The 18,629-nt window shown below is 50.1% G+C and overlaps 1 protein-coding gene across 1 annotated transcript in view; it reads right to left on the bottom strand.

The window, feature by feature from the left end:
* The window catches only part of LOC110487927 (zinc finger protein 704), a 78,814-nt gene that overhangs the window by 44,271 nt on the left and 15,914 nt on the right, over positions 1-18,629 (bottom strand). The gene's annotated exons all lie outside the window — the stretch shown is intronic.

Genomic DNA, 18,629 nt, shown 5'->3' with positions numbered 1-18,629 from the left:
CTCAGTTGTTGAATCTTGTTATGTTCATACAAATATTTACACATGTTAAGTTTGCTGAATAAAAAACGTAGTTGACAGTGAGAGGAAGTATGTTTTTTTTGCTGAGTTTATTTACAAAGGCCTTTTTACATCAGCAGATGTCACAAAGTGCTTACACAGAAACCAGCCTAAAACCCCAAACAGCAAGCAATGCAGATGTAGAAGCACTAACTACTAATTTGTCAAAAGGCTGAGAGATGGTTGAGAAAGGAAACCAATCTCAAATTTCTAATTGGCGCTCTAGAATGGGTATATCATTATTTGAAAGGTTTTGTAAATATTGCATATTTCTCCTACATCACAACATGAAAGTGATGTTTTTATCCCTGTTAAAGAGGAGTCTAGCCTGGTCCCAGATCAGTCTTCTGTTTGGCATGACAACAACCACAGGAGATGGGTGCAGCCATAACAGATCTAGGACCAGCTGGAAATAAGGCATAAAATAACACGTGTTGAACAATGAGAAAGGTATAAAAGAAACCGGTACACTCAAAAGCTCCACCTTTATTAATTAACAAACGTTTCCATCCTACCAGGCTCTTTGTCAGGTCATTCCACAGGGAGAGCACCACACCCATATCTATAGACTTAAGACAAGCACCAATGAGGGCGGGTCTATATATTTAAGTTGAAAAGGGGCAACACAAAAACTCTAAATAACAATACATTATATATATATATATATATATACACAGTCAAATGTTTGGACACACCAACTCATTCAAGGGTTGTTGTTTTTTAAAAACTATTTTCTACATTGTAGAATAATAGTGAAGACATCAAAACTATGAAAAAAAACATATGGAATCGTGTAGTAACCAAAAAAAGTGTTAAACAAATCAAAATATATTTTATATTCTTCAAAGTAGCCACCCTTTGCCTTAATGACAGCTTTGTACACTCTTGGCATTCCCTCAACTAGTATTTATCAAGTCTAACATTTTAAAGTGGAAATGACAAACTTAGGAGCCTTATAAAACCTAGAATACACTACAAGGTTACATTTCCTGCTAGAAAATTCTCAGCAACATAAGAGTGATCAAATTAAGATTCTACATCTGTAGACACTCGTCCTGGGTTACATTCTGGAATCTTTCAGACGTCCTGTTCAGCAACTCCTCGGGGTAGCCCCTTTGTTTGAAAACACTGGCACAGATCTCAGAGACTAGCCACTATTTTCAAACACCCTTCCCAGGTAGTGTACAAAAGCCCCCCTTACACCAGACAGATGGTTGTCAAGTAAGATTTGCCCTGTGTGCCTTATATGAATGTATATATATATATGCACTACCGGTCAAAGGTTTTTAGAAGACCCATTTATTGAATTGGTTTTTCTTTATTTTTACTCATTCCTACATTGTAGAATAATAGTGAAGACATCCAAACTATGAAGTAACACACATTTGGGTTCCATCCGCTGTCTATGTGAGATGCGGTGTGATGAACGGATGATCTCCGCATGTGTATTTCCCACCGTGAAGCATGGAGGAGGAGGTGTGATGGTGTGGGGGTGCTTTGCTGGTGACAATGTCTGTGAGTTATTTAGAATTCAAGGCACACTTAACCAGCATGGATTCAACAGCATTCTGCAGCGAAACTCCATCCCATCTGGTTTGCGCTTAGTGGGACTATAATTTGTTTTTCATCAGGACAATGACCCAACACACCTCCAGGCTGTGTAAGGGCTATTTGACCAAGAAGGAGAGTGATTGAGTGCTGCTTGAGATGACCTGGCCTCCACAATCGCCTGATGTCAACAAAATTGAGATGGTTTGGGATGAGTCGGACCACACAGTGAAGGAAAAGCAGCCAACAAGTGCTCAGAATATGTGGAAACTTTTTCAAGAATGTTGGAAAAGCATTCCAGGTGACGCTGCAGAGACTACCAAGAGTGTGCAAAGCTGTCATCAAGGCAAAGGGTGGCCATTTGAAGAATCTCAAATATAAAATATATTTTGATTTATTTAACACTTTTTTGGTTACTACATGATTCCATATGTTTTATTTAATAGTTTTGATGTCTTCACTATTATTCTACAATGTAGAAAATAGTAAAAATGAAGAAAAACCCTGGAATGAGGAGGTGTTGTAAAACTTTGGACCGGTAGTGTATATATAGTTTTTGTGTTGCCCCTTTCAACTTAAACATGTATAGACCCACCCTAATTGGTGCTTGTCTTATCTCTATAAATATGGGTGTGGTGCTCTCCCGGTGAAACGTTGTTTGTATATTAATAAAGTTACTGTTAAAGTCTCTATTTCTTTAATACGGACTTTGGCCTTGCATCCCACTAAAGTTTGAGTTTGATCACACTTGACAATGAGAGAGGACCACGGGAACCTTACGATCGGTATCTATGGGAACCTTGCGATCGGTATCTATGGGAACCTTGCGATCGGTATCTATGGGAACCGTTTACATAGCAAGACGGGCCCTGTACGAAATCCCTGATTTATTCCTTCATGGATTTACCATGTCTTCCACACTGTCAAACCCAAGCTACGGACATATTGGTCTCGCCTCCCCTGACAGCCATAACACCTGAAGGCTGCCATACTCTTATGATTTCAATAAATGTAAATCGATTTGTTGCTGTTTTCAGAATGAATCTCTCCAGTAATAAGTCAACTCCTACTACCATCTATGCATCTTCTGTAATCATCATAACCATTCTGAATACATTATCCAGGTATTTATGTTGTCATTGCGATAACTTATTAATGCCGATGCTTAGAAAGAGATGTGGTCAAAAATGGAACCTTCCGTTCCTTCCCATTGCTTATTCACAGTCCTTATTAGTGGGCTGTCTTCATTGTGTGTGTGTGTGTGTGTGTGTGTGTGTGTGTGTGTGTGTGTGTGTGTGTGTGTGTGTGTGTGTGTGTGTGTGTATGTGTGTGTGTGTGTGTATGTGTGTGTATGTGTGTGTGTGTGTGTGTGTGTGTGTGTGTGTGTGTGTGTGTGTGTGTGTGTGTGTGGAGGCCTGTGATGCGACATGCCAAAGACCATTTGTGTTTGGTATAAATGATCCCTGCCCAACACACAAACATCACGCCTCAGCGGCTTGGCAACTCAGCCGACATCAGATCAACTTTTTTAGATTGGATACTGACTGGGCTGAATGCCATAATCAACCACTCCCCTCAAACTTACTACACTCCCCATATTTAATTAAACTGCCGATTGGTAAATAGATTCCAATGCATGGCAAGGGCATTCCCCACACAACACCATCACAGGTCCCAGTGTTGGAGAGATTCTAGAATGTCTCATGGAAACGGTTCTATTGTTCAAGGATGAAAAGATATTCATTGGCGGGTTTCTGGCAGCCGAGATCTTTCTTATTGACCAAAATCAAACACTGAGATTACACAGATTAAAGCTTTGCTTTATTGTGAGGCCTGGTGTTTGAAGGTGAAGTAAGGACAGGTGTGACAACACCCATGAAAGAAGGGAAAACAAGTGAGAAAGTGAGTTGGCCATATTTATCAAGAAGTTATTATCTGCTCTATAAAATATGAACGTGTCAGTGTCATTCAGTCATTCAGTCAGCTGTCTACTAGTTGTTAGTTTGCCTGCTAGTTTCTCTATAGAATATAAACACACACCTAACAAAGGGCGACCATTAATTATTTGTGAGACGACTGGAATTCTGTTGTTGTATTTTTAGCAGAATGTTACTGCCAGAGCCAATCTGATACGGCTTACAGAATATTTCAATCATTGCTCAGTACATTCGAGGAAGACAGACGGACGAATAAACCTATCCGTGTCCAATCCGATAAGAGGGTGTTGGTGCAGGCCAGGGCTGGAGGAGTGAAGTGTCTCTCTCTCTCTCTCTCTCTCTCTCTCTCAACTGAGGGCTGCCTGGAAGGCCTCCACCCTGCTCTGCTGCAGAGAAAGAGAGGGGAGAAACACCTTCTTTTCAGACGGTAATCGCATGGTCTCTAGTAACAAACAGACCAACCACCATTCACTCTCTCTGGAGCAAATTGTTTTCCTTGGCCAAGGCTAGCCTGAGCAGCACTGATCTGCTGCTGAGAGACCATATTGTTCCATTGCTACTTTGAGCAGACTACCCCGCCACACAAACCTCACCCCCCCCCTCTTTATTTCGACATTCATCCAGCCAACCCCCTTTGCAGTTTGCACATATCCGGCAACTGTATCAGTGTGCCAGAAAAAGAGGAGAAAGAAATTAAATACTGTAGTAAAAAAAAACTACAAGAGGAGAAAGAGAAGATTAAAAAGGCAGCGTCACTTGAAAACAGACGATAATGCTGTAGTCCCTCAGGAGGAAAAGAACGTTTTGGCCGTGTTCCCTGGCTGAGAGCTGGCTAGGTTACAGCGCTGGGCCAGTAGGTTGGATAGAACACATGGCTGCTGGCGGAACACTCAGAACACAACGCAGCTCCATTCCAGAACCCACAATCACAGATACATACACACATACAACAAACCCAGAGAAACAGATTGGTTTGGACTTTGTAACATTCATCTTTTGACTAGACTACATGTTGATGTTCAGCACATGCCAGCGTTTATCGGGAGTCAAAAAGGCTTATGTTATTGAGGTATATTCATCAGACGTTCAATAACAAAATGTTTGGCAAACTAAAAAGCCTGCTGTGAGTAGAATTAGATATTTTTTTGAACAGGTTATTTTGATAAACTTCAGTGAAAAAAAACACACTGATTCTCCACGCATGAGTGAGAACTAAAGATGTCGGTCAAGGAGGCCAGACCTGGGTTCAAACACTACTCAAAATCATTTCAAATACTTAATATGTGCTTAATTAAGCTTTCCTGTTGCAATCGAACCAATAGAACAGTCATAAAACTGTAAACTCCGCCCATCTGGCGTTCCAGGCAGAGAAGTAAATAAAAAAGATTTCAAAGATTTCAAATAGTATTTGAACCCAGGTGAGGAGGCCAGCCCTTGAAACCGCAGATCATTGGCTGACCATTTTTTTTATAAGCAGAGTCGCTCTCTTGATTTCCCCCCAAACTAAACTTCACTTCTCCTGCTAACAATTAGTCTCCAGAAGGCTATTTGTCAAATGTTTTATACCAATCAGTTTCCACCAGTCAGCTACCCAGCTCGCATTGCAATTGGACGTTTCCTGCTATAGGGAAAAAAAAACAAGTCCCTCAAACGAATAGTAAGACTAAACAGCTTCTGAAAAACCATACGAGTACCAACACGGTGTCTATGTATTCAGTGCCATTGGTGGAAGGGAGTACTACGAACCTTGAATCGAAGCATATGTAAACATAAACAACAACAATAGGCAGAATCCTCCTCCTTGGTGAGAAGTTCCACATTCTAAGACGTTCTATTAAGCCTGCTGTGTCTCACATCTCATATATAACTGTATCTGGGGGCTGGTTGCAGTCGGGAGGGAGGGACAATAGCTTAATCATCATATGTGTTGATTTTTAGGTGTGAGATTGTACAGAAGGCTCATGGTGTGAAGAAATATGATGAGCTAACCTATTCAATACAATAATGAGATGTACAGAAGGCTCATGGTGTGAAGAAATATGATGAGCTAACCTATTCAATACAATAATGAGATGTACAGAAGGCTCATGGTGTGAAGAAATATGATGAGCTAACCTATTCAATACAATAATGAGATGTACAGAATAGCTGACATGTACAGCGCCTCCAAACAGTATTCACACCCCTTGACTTGTTCCACATTGTTGTTGTGTTACAAGGTGGGATTTCAAATGGGCTCAATTGCGATGTTGTGTCACTGGCCTACACCCCATAATGTCAAAGTGGAATTATGTTTGTAGAAATCCTTACAAATTAATTAAAAATTAATGTCTTGAGTCAATAAGTATTCAACCCCTTTGTTATGGCAAGCTTAAATAGGTTCAAGAGTAAAAATGTGCTTACCAAGTCACATAATAAGTTGCATGGACTCGCTCTGTGTGCATTAACGGTGTTAAATATGATTTTTTTAAATGACTACCTCATCTCATCTCAGTACCCCACACAGTCGAGCAGTGAATTCCAAACACAGATTCAACAACAACAAAGACCAGGGTGGTTTTCCAATGTCTCGCAAAGAGTAAATTACACTAATAAGTAAATTACACTTTGGATGGTGTATCAATACACCCAGTCATTTCTAACTCAGTTGCCGGAGAGGAAGGAAACCGCTCACCATGAGGCCAAATGTGACTTTAAAACAGTGAGTTTTTTTTTTTTTGAATTTTACCCCTTTTTCTCCCCAATTTCATAGTATCCAATTGTAGCTACTATCTTGTCTCATCGCTACAACTCCCGTACAGGCTCGGGAGAGACGAAGGTTGAAAGTCATGCGTCCTCCGATACACAACCAACCAAGCCGCTGCTTCTTTAACACAGCGCACATCCAACCCGGAAGCCAGCCGCACCAATGCGCCGGAGGAAACACCGTGCACCTGGCCACCTTGGCTAGCGTACACTGCGCCCAGCCCGCCACAGGAGTCGCTGGTGCGCGATGAGACAAGGACACCCCTACCGACCAAGCCCTCCCTAACCCGGCGACGCTAGGACAATTGTGCGTCGCCCCACGGACCTCCCGGTCGCGGCCGGTTACGACAGAGCCTGGGCGCGAACCCACGACTCTGATGGCACAGCTGGCGCTGCAGTACAGCGCCCTTAACCACCCCCTTCCCTCCCTCTCCCCTCTCTCTCCCCTTCCCTCTCTCCCCTTCCCTCTCTCTCCCCTTCCCTCTCTCTCCCCTTCCCTCCCTCTCCCCTTCCCTCCCTCTCCCCTCTCTCTCCCCTTCCCTCTCTCTCCCCTTCCCTCTCTCTCCCTCTCCCCTCTCTCTCCCCTTCCCTCTCTCTCCCCTCTCTCTCCCCTTCCCTCTCTCTCCCCTTCCCTCTCTCTCCCCTTCCCTCTCTCTCCCCTCTCTCTCCCCTTCCCTCTCTCTCCCCTTCCCTCCCTCTCCCCTCTCTCTCCCCTTCCCTCTCTCCCCTTCCCTCTCTCTCCCCTTCCCTCTCTCTCCCCTTCCCTCCCTCTCCCCTTCCCTCCCTCTCCCCTCTCTCTCCCCTTCCCTCTCTCTCCCCTTCCCTCTCTCTCCCTCTCCCCTCTCTCTCCCCCTCTCTCCCTCTCCCCTCTCTCTCCCCTTCCCTCTCTCTCCCCTTCCCTCTCTCTCCCCTTCCCTCTCTCTCCCCTCTCTCTCCCCTTCCCTCTCTCTCCCCTTCCCTCCCTCTCCCCTCTCTCTCCCCTTCCCTCTCTCCCCTTCCCTCTCTCTCCCCTTCCCTCTCTCTCCCCTTCCCTCCCTCTCCCCTTCCCTCCCTCTCCCCTCTCTCTCCCCTTCCCTCTCTCTCCCCTTCCCTCTCTCTCCCTCTCCCCTCTCTCTCCCCTTCCCTCTCTCTCCCCTCTCTCTCCCCTTCCCTCTCTCTCCCCTCTCTCTCCCCTTCCCTCTCTCTCCCCTTCCCTCTCTCTCCCCTTCCCTCTCTCTCCCTCTCCCCTCTCTCTCCCCTTCCCTCCCTCTCCCCTCTCTCTCCCCTTCCCTCTCTCTCCCCTCTCTCTCCCCTTCCCTCTCTCTCCCCTTCCCTCTCTCTCCCCTTCCCTCTCTCTCCCTCTCCCCTCTCTCTCCCCTTCCCTCTCTCTCCCCTCTCTCTCCCCTTCCCTCTCTCTCCCCTTCCCTCTCTCTCCCCTTCCCTCCCTCTCCCCTCTCTCTCCCCTTCCCTCTCTCCCCTTCCCTCTCTCTCCCCTTCCCTCTCTCTCCCCTTCCCTCCCTCTCCCCTCTCTCTCCCCTTCCCTCTCTCTCCCCTTCCCTCCCTCTCCCCTTCCCTCTCTCTCCCCTTCCCTCCCTCTCCCCTTCCCTCTCTCTCCCCTTCCCTCCCTCTCCCCTTCCCTCCCTCTCCCCTTCCCTCCCTCTCCCCTTCCCTCCCTCTCCCCTCTCTCTCCCCTTCCCTCCCTCTCCCCTTCCCTCTCTCTCCCCTTCCCTCTCTCTCCCCTTCCCTCCCTCTCCCCTTCCCTCCCTCTCCCCTCTCTCTCCCCTTCCCTCTCTCTCCCCTTCCCTCCCTCTCCCCTTCCCTCTCTCTCCCCTTCCCTCTCTCCCCTTCCCTCTCTCTCCCCTTCCCTCCCTCTCCCCTTCCCTCCCTCTCCCCTTCCCTCTCTCTCCCCTTCCCTCCCTCTCCCCTTCCCTCTCTCTCCCCTTCCCTCCCTCTCCCCTTCCCTCCCTCTCCCCTTCCCTCTCTCTCCCCTTCCCTCCCTCTCCCCTCTCTCTCCCCTTCCCTCCCTCTCCCCTCTCTCTCCCCTTCCCTCCCTCTCCCCTTCCCTCCCTCTCCCCTTCCCTCTCTCTCCCCTTCCCTCCCTCTCCCCTTCCCTCTCTCTCCCCTTCCCCCCCTCTCCCCTTCCCTCTCTCTCCCCTTCCCTCCCTCTCCCCTCTCTCTCCCCTTCCCTCCCTCTCCCCTCTCTCTCCCCTTCCCTCCCTCTCCCCTTCCCTCCCTCTCCCCTCTCTCTCCCCTTCCCTCTCTCTCCCCTTCCCTCCCTCTCCCCTTCCCTCTCTCTCCCCTTCCCTCTCTCTCCCCTTCCCTCTCCCCTTCCCTCCCTCTCCCCTTCCCTCTCTCTCCCCTTCCCTCCCTCTCCCCTCTCTCTCCCCTTCCCTCCCTCTCCCCTCTCTCTCCCCTTCCCTCCCTCTCCCCTTCCCTCCCTCTCCCCTTCCCTCTCTCTCCCCTTCCCTCCCTCTCCCCTTCCCTCTCTCTCCCCTTCCCCCCCTCTCCCCTTCCCTCTCTCTCCCCTTCCCTCCCTCTCCCCTCTCTCTCCCCTTCCCTCCCTCTCCCCTTCCCTCCCTCTCCCCTCTCTCTCCCCTTCCCTCTCTCTCCCCTTCCCTCCCTCTCCCCTTCCCTCCCTCTCCCCTTCCCTCTCTCTCCCCTTCCCTCCCTCCTTCCCTCTCTCTCCCCTTCCCTCTCTCTCCCCTTCCCTCTCGCTCCCCTTCCCTCCCTCTCCCCTTCCCTCCCTCTCCCCTCTCTCTCCCCTTCCCTCCCTCTCCCCTTCCCTCCCTCTCCCCTCTCTCTCCCCTTCCCTCCCTCTCCCCTTCCCTCCCTCTCCCCTCTCTCTCCCCTTCCCTCTCTCTCCCCTTCCCTCCCTCTCCCCTTCCCTCCCTCTCCCCTTCCCTCTCTCTCCCCTTCCCTCCCTCTCCCCTTCCCTCCCTCTCCCCTTCCCTCCCTCTCCCCTTCCCTCTCTCTCCCCTTCCCTCCCTCTCCCCTTCCCTCTCTCTCCCCTTCCCCCCCTCTCCCCTTCCCTCTCTCTCCCCTTCCCTCCCTCTCCCCTCTCTCTCCCCTTCCCTCCCTCTCCCCTTCCCTCCCTCTCCCCTCTCTCTCCCCTTCCCTCTCTCTCCCCTTCCCTCCCTCTCCCCTTCCCTCTCTCTCCCCTTCCCTCTCTCTCCCCTTCCCTCTCTCTCCCCTTCCCTCCCTCTCCCCTTCCCTCCCTCTCCCCTTCCCTCTCTCTCCCCTTCCCTCCCTCTCCCCTCTCTCTCCCCTTCCCTCCCTCTCCCCTTCCCTCCCTCTCCCCTCTCTCTCCCCTTCCCTCTCTCTCCCCTTCCCTCCCTCTCCCCTTCCCTCCCTCTCCCCTCTCTCTCCCCTTCCCTCCCTCTCCCCTTCCCTCCCTCTCCCCTTCCCTCTCTCTCCCCTTCCCTCTCTCTCCCCTTCCCTCTCTCTCCCCTTCCCTCCCTCTCCCCTTTCTCTCCCCTTCCCTCTCTCTCCCCTTCCCTCCCTCTCCCCTCTCTCTCCCCTTCCCTCTCTCTCCCCTTCCCTCCCTCTCCCCTTCCCTCTCTCTCCCCTTCCCTCTCTCTCCCCTTCCCTCTCTCTCCCCTTCCCTCCCTCTCCCCTTCCCTCTCTCTCCCCTTCCCTCCCTCTCCCCTCTCTCTCCCCTTCCCTCCCTCTCCCCTTCCCTCCCTCTCCCCTTCCCTCTCTCTCCCCTTCCCTCCCTCTCCCCTTCCCTCTCTCTCCCCTTCCCCCCCTCTCCCCTTCCCTCTCTCTCCCCTTCCCTCCCTCTCCCCTCTCTCTCCCCTTCCCTCCCTCTCCCCTTCCCTCCCTCTCCCCTCTCTCTCCCCTTCCCTCTCTCTCCCCTTCCCTCCCTCTCCCCTTCCCTCCCTCTCCCCTTCCCTCTCTCTCCCCTTCCCTCCCTCCTTCCCTCTCTCTCCCCTTCCCTCTCTCTCCCCTTCCCTCTCGCTCCCCTTCCCTCCCTCTCCCCTTCCCTCCCTCTCCCCTCTCTCTCCCCTTCCCTCCCTCTCCCCTTCCCTCCCTCTCCCCTCTCTCTCCCCTTCCCTCTCTCTCCCCTTCCCTCCCTCTCCCCTTCCCTCCCTCTCCCCTCTCTCTCCCCTTCCCTCTCTCTCCCCTTCCCTCCCTCTCCCCTTCCCTCCCTCTCCCCTTCCCTCTCTCTCCCCTTCCCTCCCTCTCCCCTTCCCTCCCTCTCCCCTTCCCTCTCTCTCCCCTTCCCTCCCTCTCCCCTTCCCTCTCTCTCCCCTTCCCCCCCTCTCCCCTTCCCTCTCTCTCCCCTTCCCTCCCTCTCCCCTCTCTCTCCTCTTCCCTCCCTCTCCCCTTCCCTCCCTCTCCCCTCTCTCTCCCCTTCCCTCTCTCTCCCCTTCCCTCCCTCTCCCCTTCCCTCTCTCTCCCCTTCCCTCTCTCTCCCCTTCCCTCTCTCTCCCCTTCCCTCCCTCTCCCCTTCCCTCCCTCTCCCCTTCCCTCTCTCTCCCCTTCCCTCCCTCTCCCCTCTCTCTCCCCTTCCCTCCCTCTCCCCTTCCCTCCCTCTCCCCTCTCTCTCCCCTTCCCTCTCTCTCCCCTTCCCTCCCTCTCCCCTTCCCTCCCTCTCCCCTCTCTCTCCCCTTCCCTCCCTCTCCCCTTCCCTCCCTCTCCCCTTCCCTCTCTCTCCCCTTCCCTCTCTCTCCCCTTCCCTCCCTCTCCCCTTTCTCTCCCCTTCCCTCTCTCTCCCCTTCCCTCCCTCTCCCCTCTCTCTCCCCTTCCCTCTCTCTCCCCTTCCCTCCCTCTCCCCTTCCCTCCCACTCCACCATTCCCTCTCTCTCCCCTTCCACTCCACCATTCCCTCTCTCTCCCCTTCCACTCCACCATTCCCTCTCTCTCCCCTTCCACTCCACCATTCCCTCTCTCCCCTTCCCTCCCTCTCCCCTTCCCTCCCACTCCACCATTCCCTCTCTCTCCCCTTCCACTCCACCATTTCCTCTCTCTCCCCTTCCCTCCCTCTCCCCTCTCTCTCCCCTTCCCTCTCTCTCCCCTTCCCTCCCTCTCCCCTTCCCTCCCACTCCACCATTCCCTCCCTCTCCCCTTCCCTCTCTCTCCCCTTCCCTCCCTCTCCCCTTCCCTCTCTCTCCCCTTCCACTCCACCATTCCCTCTCTCTACCCTTCCCTCCCACTCCACCATTCCCTCTCTCCCCTTCCACTCCACCATTCCCTCTCTCTCCCCTTCCCTCCCACTCCACCATTCCCTCTCTCTCCCCTTCCACTCCACCATTCCCTCTCTCCCCTTCCCTCCCTCTCCCCTTCCCTCTCTCTCTCTCCCCTTCCCTCCCACTCCACCATTCCCTCCCCTCCCTCCCACTCCACCATTCCTTCCCTCTCCTCTCCCCTCCCTCCCTCCACCATTCCCTCCCTCTCCCCTTCCCTCTCTCCCCTTCCCCCCCACTCCACCATTCCCTCCCTCTCTCTCCCCTTCCCTCCAACTCCACCATTCCCTCCCTCTCCCCTTCCCTCCCACTCCACCATTCCCTCCTACTCCACCATTCCCTCCCTCTCTCTCCCCTTCCACTCCACCATTCCCTCCCCTCCCTCTCTCTCCACTTCCCTCCTTCTCCACCATTCCCTCCCTCTCCCCTTCCCCTTCCCTCCCTCTCCCCTTCCCTCCCTCTCTTGCCCAAGCCCCCATTATGGGATAAAGGTTACTAACAGTTACTGGCGTGGTGGCAGAAGCGTTTATTCCCCTAAAAAGTGTCCAACTGTCGCAGCAGAAATGAGTCACAGGTGTGTGGACATTTATCTGAAGGAAATAATGGTCCTGCACTGGGGAGAGGTCACTGAGGAAGAGGAACTCGAACCTGTTCCTATTGAAGCCCCAGACAGAATTGGCTCTCTCCACTCCCATTAATTTCAGTCTGAGAGTGTGCTTAAGCTATTAGACAGCGTCGGAGATCCTATAGCCTACAGCCCAGTAAGGGGAGAGGATAATTCCTTCTTTCTTTCTTTCTTCTTCTTCTTCTTCTTTTGAGTGATGAATTGAAACCTGCTTGGGATTGGGTGGGGGTTTCATTGGGCATTGTCACATTATAGAATGCACTCTAGAATGGCCCTCACAAAAGGACTTACTTGGCTGCTGGATATCAGGGTAGATTCTACCACCTGGTAGAACGGAACATGAATACAGGAGACTAGAAGCATTGACGTTTCACAACTGTCCTATCCACTACAGACACTTAACATTTCATCTGTCGGTTTGCATTTGCGACTTTTGAAAAATGAAATACAACATGTGCATTGTGGGAAGAGGGAAAGCATAGCACAGAGACAAAGATGGCTACATTGAAGGTTTCAAGCAGCATGAGGTAGCCACATTATCCATTAGAGTCCACCCAAAACGTTGCGTGGCATATTCTGACTGGAACAAAGATGGAGATTGCGGATGCAGAGGCCTCTTGACTGTTCAAGGACATCTGGGCCGGGCTACTAGAGCAGATTCTGTTCCCACTGTTCCTCTAATGGCATTAGGGCTGTGACGGTCATGGGATTTTGGAGGACGGTATTTGACCAGCCAAATGACCACGGCCTCCATAATAACTGTTGAATAGCAATTATTATTATTTCATTTCTTACGCACATTTTCTCCTCTCCTTGTGTGTATTGGTGCTGAGGGATGGAGGTGAAGAGACACAGAGGGATGGAGGTGAAGAGACACAGAGGGATGGAGGTGAAGAGACACAGAGGGATGGAGGTGGAGAGACACAGAGGGATGGAGGTGAAGAGACACAGAGGGATGGAGGTGAAGAGACACAGAGGGATGGAGGTGAAGAGACACAGAGGGATGGAGGTGAAGAGACACAGAGGGATGGAGGTGAAGAGACACAGAGGGATGGAGGTGAAGAGACACAGAGGGATGGAGGTGAAGAGACACAGAGGGATGGAGGTGAAGAGACACAGAGGGATGGAGGTGAAGAGACACAGAGGGATGGAGGTGAAGAGACACAGAGGGATGGAGGTGAAGAGACACAGAGGGATGGAGGTGAAGAGACACAGAGGGATGGAGGTAAAGAGACACAGAGGGATGGAGGTGAAGAGACACAGAGGGATGGAGGTGAAGAGACACAGAGGGATGGAGGTGAAGAGACACAGAGGGATGGAGGTGAAGAGACACAGAGGGATGGAGGTAAAGAGACACAGAGGGATGGAGGTGAAGAGACACAGAGGGATGGAGGTGAAGAGACACAGAGGGATGGAGGTGAAGAGACACAGAGGGATGGAGGTGAAGAGACACAGAGGGATGGAGGTAAAGAGACACAGAGGGATGGAGGTGAAGAGACACAGGGATGGAGGTGAAGAGACACAGAGGGATGGAGGTGAAGAGACACAGAGGGATGGAGGTAAAGAGACACAGAGGGATGGAGGTGAAGAGACACAGAGGGATGGAGGTGAAGAGACACAGAGGGATGGAGGTGAAGAGACACAGAGGGATGGAGGTGAAGAGACACAGAGGGATGGAGGTGAAGAGACACAGAGGGATGGAGGTAAAGAGACACAGAGGGATGGAGGTGAAGAGACACAGAGGGATGGAGGTGAAGAGACACAGAGGGATGGAGGTAAAGAGACACAGAGGGATGGAGGTGAAGAGACACAGAGGGATGGAGGTGAAGAGACACAGAGGGATGGAGGTGAAGAGACACAGAGGGATGGAGGTGAAGAGACACAGAGGGATGGAGGTGAAGAGACACAGAGGGATGGAGGTGAAGAGACACAGAGGGATGGAGGTAAAGAGACACAGAGGGATGGAGGTGAAGAGACACAGAGGGATGGAGGTGAAGAGACACAGAGGGATGGAGGTGAAGAGACACAGAGGGATGGAGGTGAAGAGACACAGAGGGATGGAGGTAAAGAGACACAGAGGGATGGAGGTGAAGAGACACAGAGGGATGGAGGTGAAGAGACACAGAGGGATGGAGGTGAAGAGACACAGAGGGATGGAGGTGAAGAGACACAGAGGGATGGAGGTAAAGAGACACAGAGGGATGGAGGTGAAGAGACACAGGGATGGAGGTGAAGAGACACAGAGGGATGGAGGTGAAGAGACACAGAGGGATGGAGGTAAAGAGACACAGAGGGATGGAGGTGAAGAGACACAGAGGGATGGAGGTGAAGAGACACAGAGGGATGGAGGTGAAGAGACACAGAGGGATGGAGGTGAAGAGACACAGAGGGATGGAGGTGAAGAGACACAGAGGGATGGAGGTAAAGAGACACAGAGGGATGGAGGTGAAGAGACACAGAGGGATGGAGGTGAAGAGACACAGGGATGGAGGTGAAGAGACACAGAGGGATGGAGGTGAAGAGACACAGAGGGATGGAGGTAAAGAGACACAGAGGGATGGAGGTGAAGAGACACAGAGGGATGGAGGTGAAGAGACACAGAGGGATGGAGGTGAGTGTGTGTGTGTGTGTGTGTGTGTGTGTATTGTAGTTTTACAAAGAGCACTAAATGGATGTCAGCCATCTACTGTCTAAAGGAGAAATAATGGCTCGTGTAGAGGCTCGGTAACACTGGGATATTTTATAGCTGACGAGTGTTTTACATTTCATGGTTAAAGTGTGTCTTTCCTTTATTAGACCATCATGAAAACACACTTATAACGTTGAACTGCTCTGGAGTAGCAGTGGGAGCTGAGAAAAGGCCATTTATGCAGACCACACACACACGGACAATGACACGAGAATGTTGTTCACCAACGTTAAACTCAGGAAGGCTGGTCTGAATGGCTCGTCACTTTTAATTCATTTTACTAAACCCACTATAACTCACATCGTTTCCTATCTTACCTCATCAGCACAGCAGGTATTTATAGGGTAGTGACATGATGTTACCTCATTAGCATAGCAGGTATTTATAGGGTAGTGACATGATGTTACCTCATTAGCATAGCAGGTATTTATAGGGTAGTCATAATGTTACCTCATCAGCATAGCAGGTATTTATGGGGGAGTGTCATGATGTTACCTCATTAGCATAGCAGGTATTTATAGGGTAGTCATTATAATGTTACCTCATTAGCATAGCAGGTATTTATAGGGTAGTGTCATGATGTTACCTCATTAGCATAGCAGGTATTTATAGGGTAGTGTCAAATCAAATCAAATCAAATTTTATTTGTCACATACACATGGTTAGCAGATGTTAATGCGAGTGTAGCGAAATGCTTGTGCTTCTAGTTCCCCACAATGCAGTAATAACAAGTAATCTAACTAACAATTCCAAAACTACTGTCTTGTACACAGTGTAAGGGGATAAAGAATATGTACATAAGGATATATGAATGAGTGATGGTACAGAGCAGCATAGGCAAGATACAGTAGATGGTATCGAGTACAGTATGTACAAATGAGATGAGTATGTAAACAAATTGGCATAGTTTAAAGTGGCTAGTGATACATGTATTACACAAGGATACAGTCGATGATATAGAGTACAGTATATACGTATGCATATGAGATGAATAATGTAGGGTAAGTAACATTATATAAGGTAGCATTGTTTAAAGTGGCTAGTGATATATTTACATCATTTCCCATCAATTCCCATTATTAAAGTGGCTGGAGTTGAGTCAGTGTCAGTGTGTTGGCAGCAGCCACTCAGTGTTAGTGGTGGCTGTTTAACAGTCTGATGGCCTTGAGATAGAAGCTGTTTTTCAGTCTCTCGGTCCCAGCTTTGATGCACCTGTACTGACCTCACCTTCTGGATGATAGCGGGGTGAACAGGCAGTGGCTCGGGTGGTTGATGTCCTTGATGATCTTTATGGCCTTCCTGTGACATCGGGTGGTGTAGGTGTCCTGGAGGGCAGGTAGTTTGCCCCCGGTGATGCGTTGTGCAGACCTCACTACCCTCTGGAGAGCCTTACGGTTGAGGGCGGTGCAGTTGCCATACCAGGCGGTGATACAGCCCGCCAGGATGCTCTCGATTGTGCATCTGTAGAAGTTTGTGAGTGCTTTTGGTGACAAGCCTAATTTCTTCAGCCTCCTGAGGTTGAAGAGGCGCTGCTGCGCCTTCTTCACGATGCTGTCTGTGTGAGTGGACCAATTCAGTTTGTCTGTGATGTGTATGCCGAGGAACTTAAAACTTGCTACCCTCTCCACTACTGTTCCATCGATGTGGATAGGGGGGTGTTCCCTCTGCTGTTTCCTGAAGTCCACAATCATCTCCTTAGTTTTGTTGACGTTGAGTGTGAGGTTATTTTCCTGACACCACACTCCGAGGGCCCTCACCTCCTCCCTGTAGGCCGTCTCGTCGTTGTTGGTAATCAAGCCTACCACTGTTGTGTCGTCCGCAAACTTGATGATTGAGTTGGAGGCGTGCGTGGCCACGCAGTCGTGGGTGAACAGGGAGTACAGGAGAGGGCTCAGAACGCACCCTTGTGGGGCCCCAGTGTTGAGGATCAGCGGGGAGGAGATGTTGTTGCCTACCCTCACCACCTGGGGGCGGCCCGTCAGGAAGTCTAGTACCCAGTTGCACAGGGCGGGGTCGAGACCCAGGGTCTCGAGCTTGATGACGAGCTTGGAGGGTACTATGGTGTTGAATGCCGAGCTGTAGTCGATGAACAGCATTCTCACATAGGTATTCCTCTTGTCCAGATGGGTTAGGGCAGTGTGCAGTGTGGTTGAGATTGCATCGTCTGTGGACCTATTTGGACGGTAAGCAAATTGGAGTGGGTCTAGGGTGTCAGGTAGGGTGGAGGTGATATGGTCCTTGACTCTCAAAGCACTTCATGATGACGGATGTGAGTGCTACGGGGCGGTAGTCGTTTAGCTCAGTTACCTTAGCTTTCTTGGGAACAGGAACAATGGTGGCCCTCTTGAAGCATGTGGGAACAGCAGACTGGTATAGGGATTGATTGAATATGTCCGTAAACACACCGGCCAGCTGGTCTGCGCATGCTCTGAGGGCGCGGCTGGGGATGCCGTCTGGGCCTGCAGCCTTGCGAGGGTTAACAGTCTGACCAGAAGACCGCCTCGTTTCCCTCTCTTTATAGACACTACCCTATAAATACCTGCTATGCTAATGAGGTAACATTAGCATAGCAGGTATTTATAGGGTAGTGTCATGATGTTACCTCATTAGCATAGCAGGTATTTATTGGGTAGTGTCATGATGTTACCTCATTAGCATAGCAGGTATTTATAGGGTAGTGTCATGATGTTACCTCATTAGCACAGCAGGTATTTATAGGGTAGTCATTATAATGTTACCTCATCAGCATAGCAGGTATTTATAGGGTTGTGACATGATGTTACCTCATCAGCATAGCAGGTATTTATAGGGTAGTGTCATGATGTTACCTCATTAGCATAGCAGGTATTTATAGGGTAGTGACATGATGTTACCTCATTAGCATAGCAGGTATTTATAGGGTAGTGTCATGATGTTACCTCATTAGCATAGCAGGTATTTATAGGGTAGTGACATGATGTTACCTCATTAGCATAGCAGGTATTTATAGGGTAGTGTCATGATGTTACCTCATCAGCATAGCAGGTATTTATAGGGGAGTGACATGATGTTACCTCATTAGCATAGCAGGTATTTATAGGGTAGTCATAATGTTACCTCATCAGCATAGCAGGTATTTATAGGGGAGTGACATGATGTTACCTCATCAGCATAGCAGGTATTTATAGGGTAGTGTCATGATGTTACCTCATCAGCACAGCAGGTATTTATAGGGTAGTGTCATGATGTTACCTCATTAGCATAGCAGGTATTTATAGGGTAGTGACATGATGTTACCTCATTAGCATAGCAGGTATTTATAGGGTAGTGTCATGATGTTACCTCATCAGCAGAGCGTCACGTCTCTCCTCCTCCTCTACCATTAGTAAACGTGAGGAATGTCATTTACCTATTAACTTCAGCCAATGAGCATGGCAATTCCACCATGCTTGCTGAGTAAGCTATGGGCTCACTTGTGCAATAAACACTTTAATTTCTTTCAAACAATGGGCATAAATCTGTGGGATTAGAACCAATCTGATGACCTTTCACCTCCCCACCACCACCACCAGAAGGACTGTCATCTAGTAACCTCGTTCTCTCAGCGGGGGAGGGGGTACGATGATTATTGTTCTTAAGCAGAATGTAATGCTCATTTTACACATATCCATGGTTGGTAAGTCACCTCTCAGGACTCAATGTCTTTATAATCTACATAGACGAGATGGGCTCGTGATCTTATGACCTACAGATACAGTCCTGCCAACATAAAGCATATGAATTCAATAAATCGCTTGAAAAATTCACAACAGCTCTGACGAAGGCCGTGAGACCGATAGGTGAAGCTTATTAAAGATCAGTGATACTGTCAAGAGCAGTGTGCG

The sequence above is a fragment of the Oncorhynchus mykiss genome, chromosome 32, assembly GCF_013265735.2.
Source record: "Oncorhynchus mykiss isolate Arlee chromosome 32, USDA_OmykA_1.1, whole genome shotgun sequence".
Taxonomy (NCBI): domain Eukaryota; kingdom Metazoa; phylum Chordata; class Actinopteri; order Salmoniformes; family Salmonidae; genus Oncorhynchus; species Oncorhynchus mykiss.
This window is presented reverse-complemented; position numbering and strand designations above follow the sequence as displayed.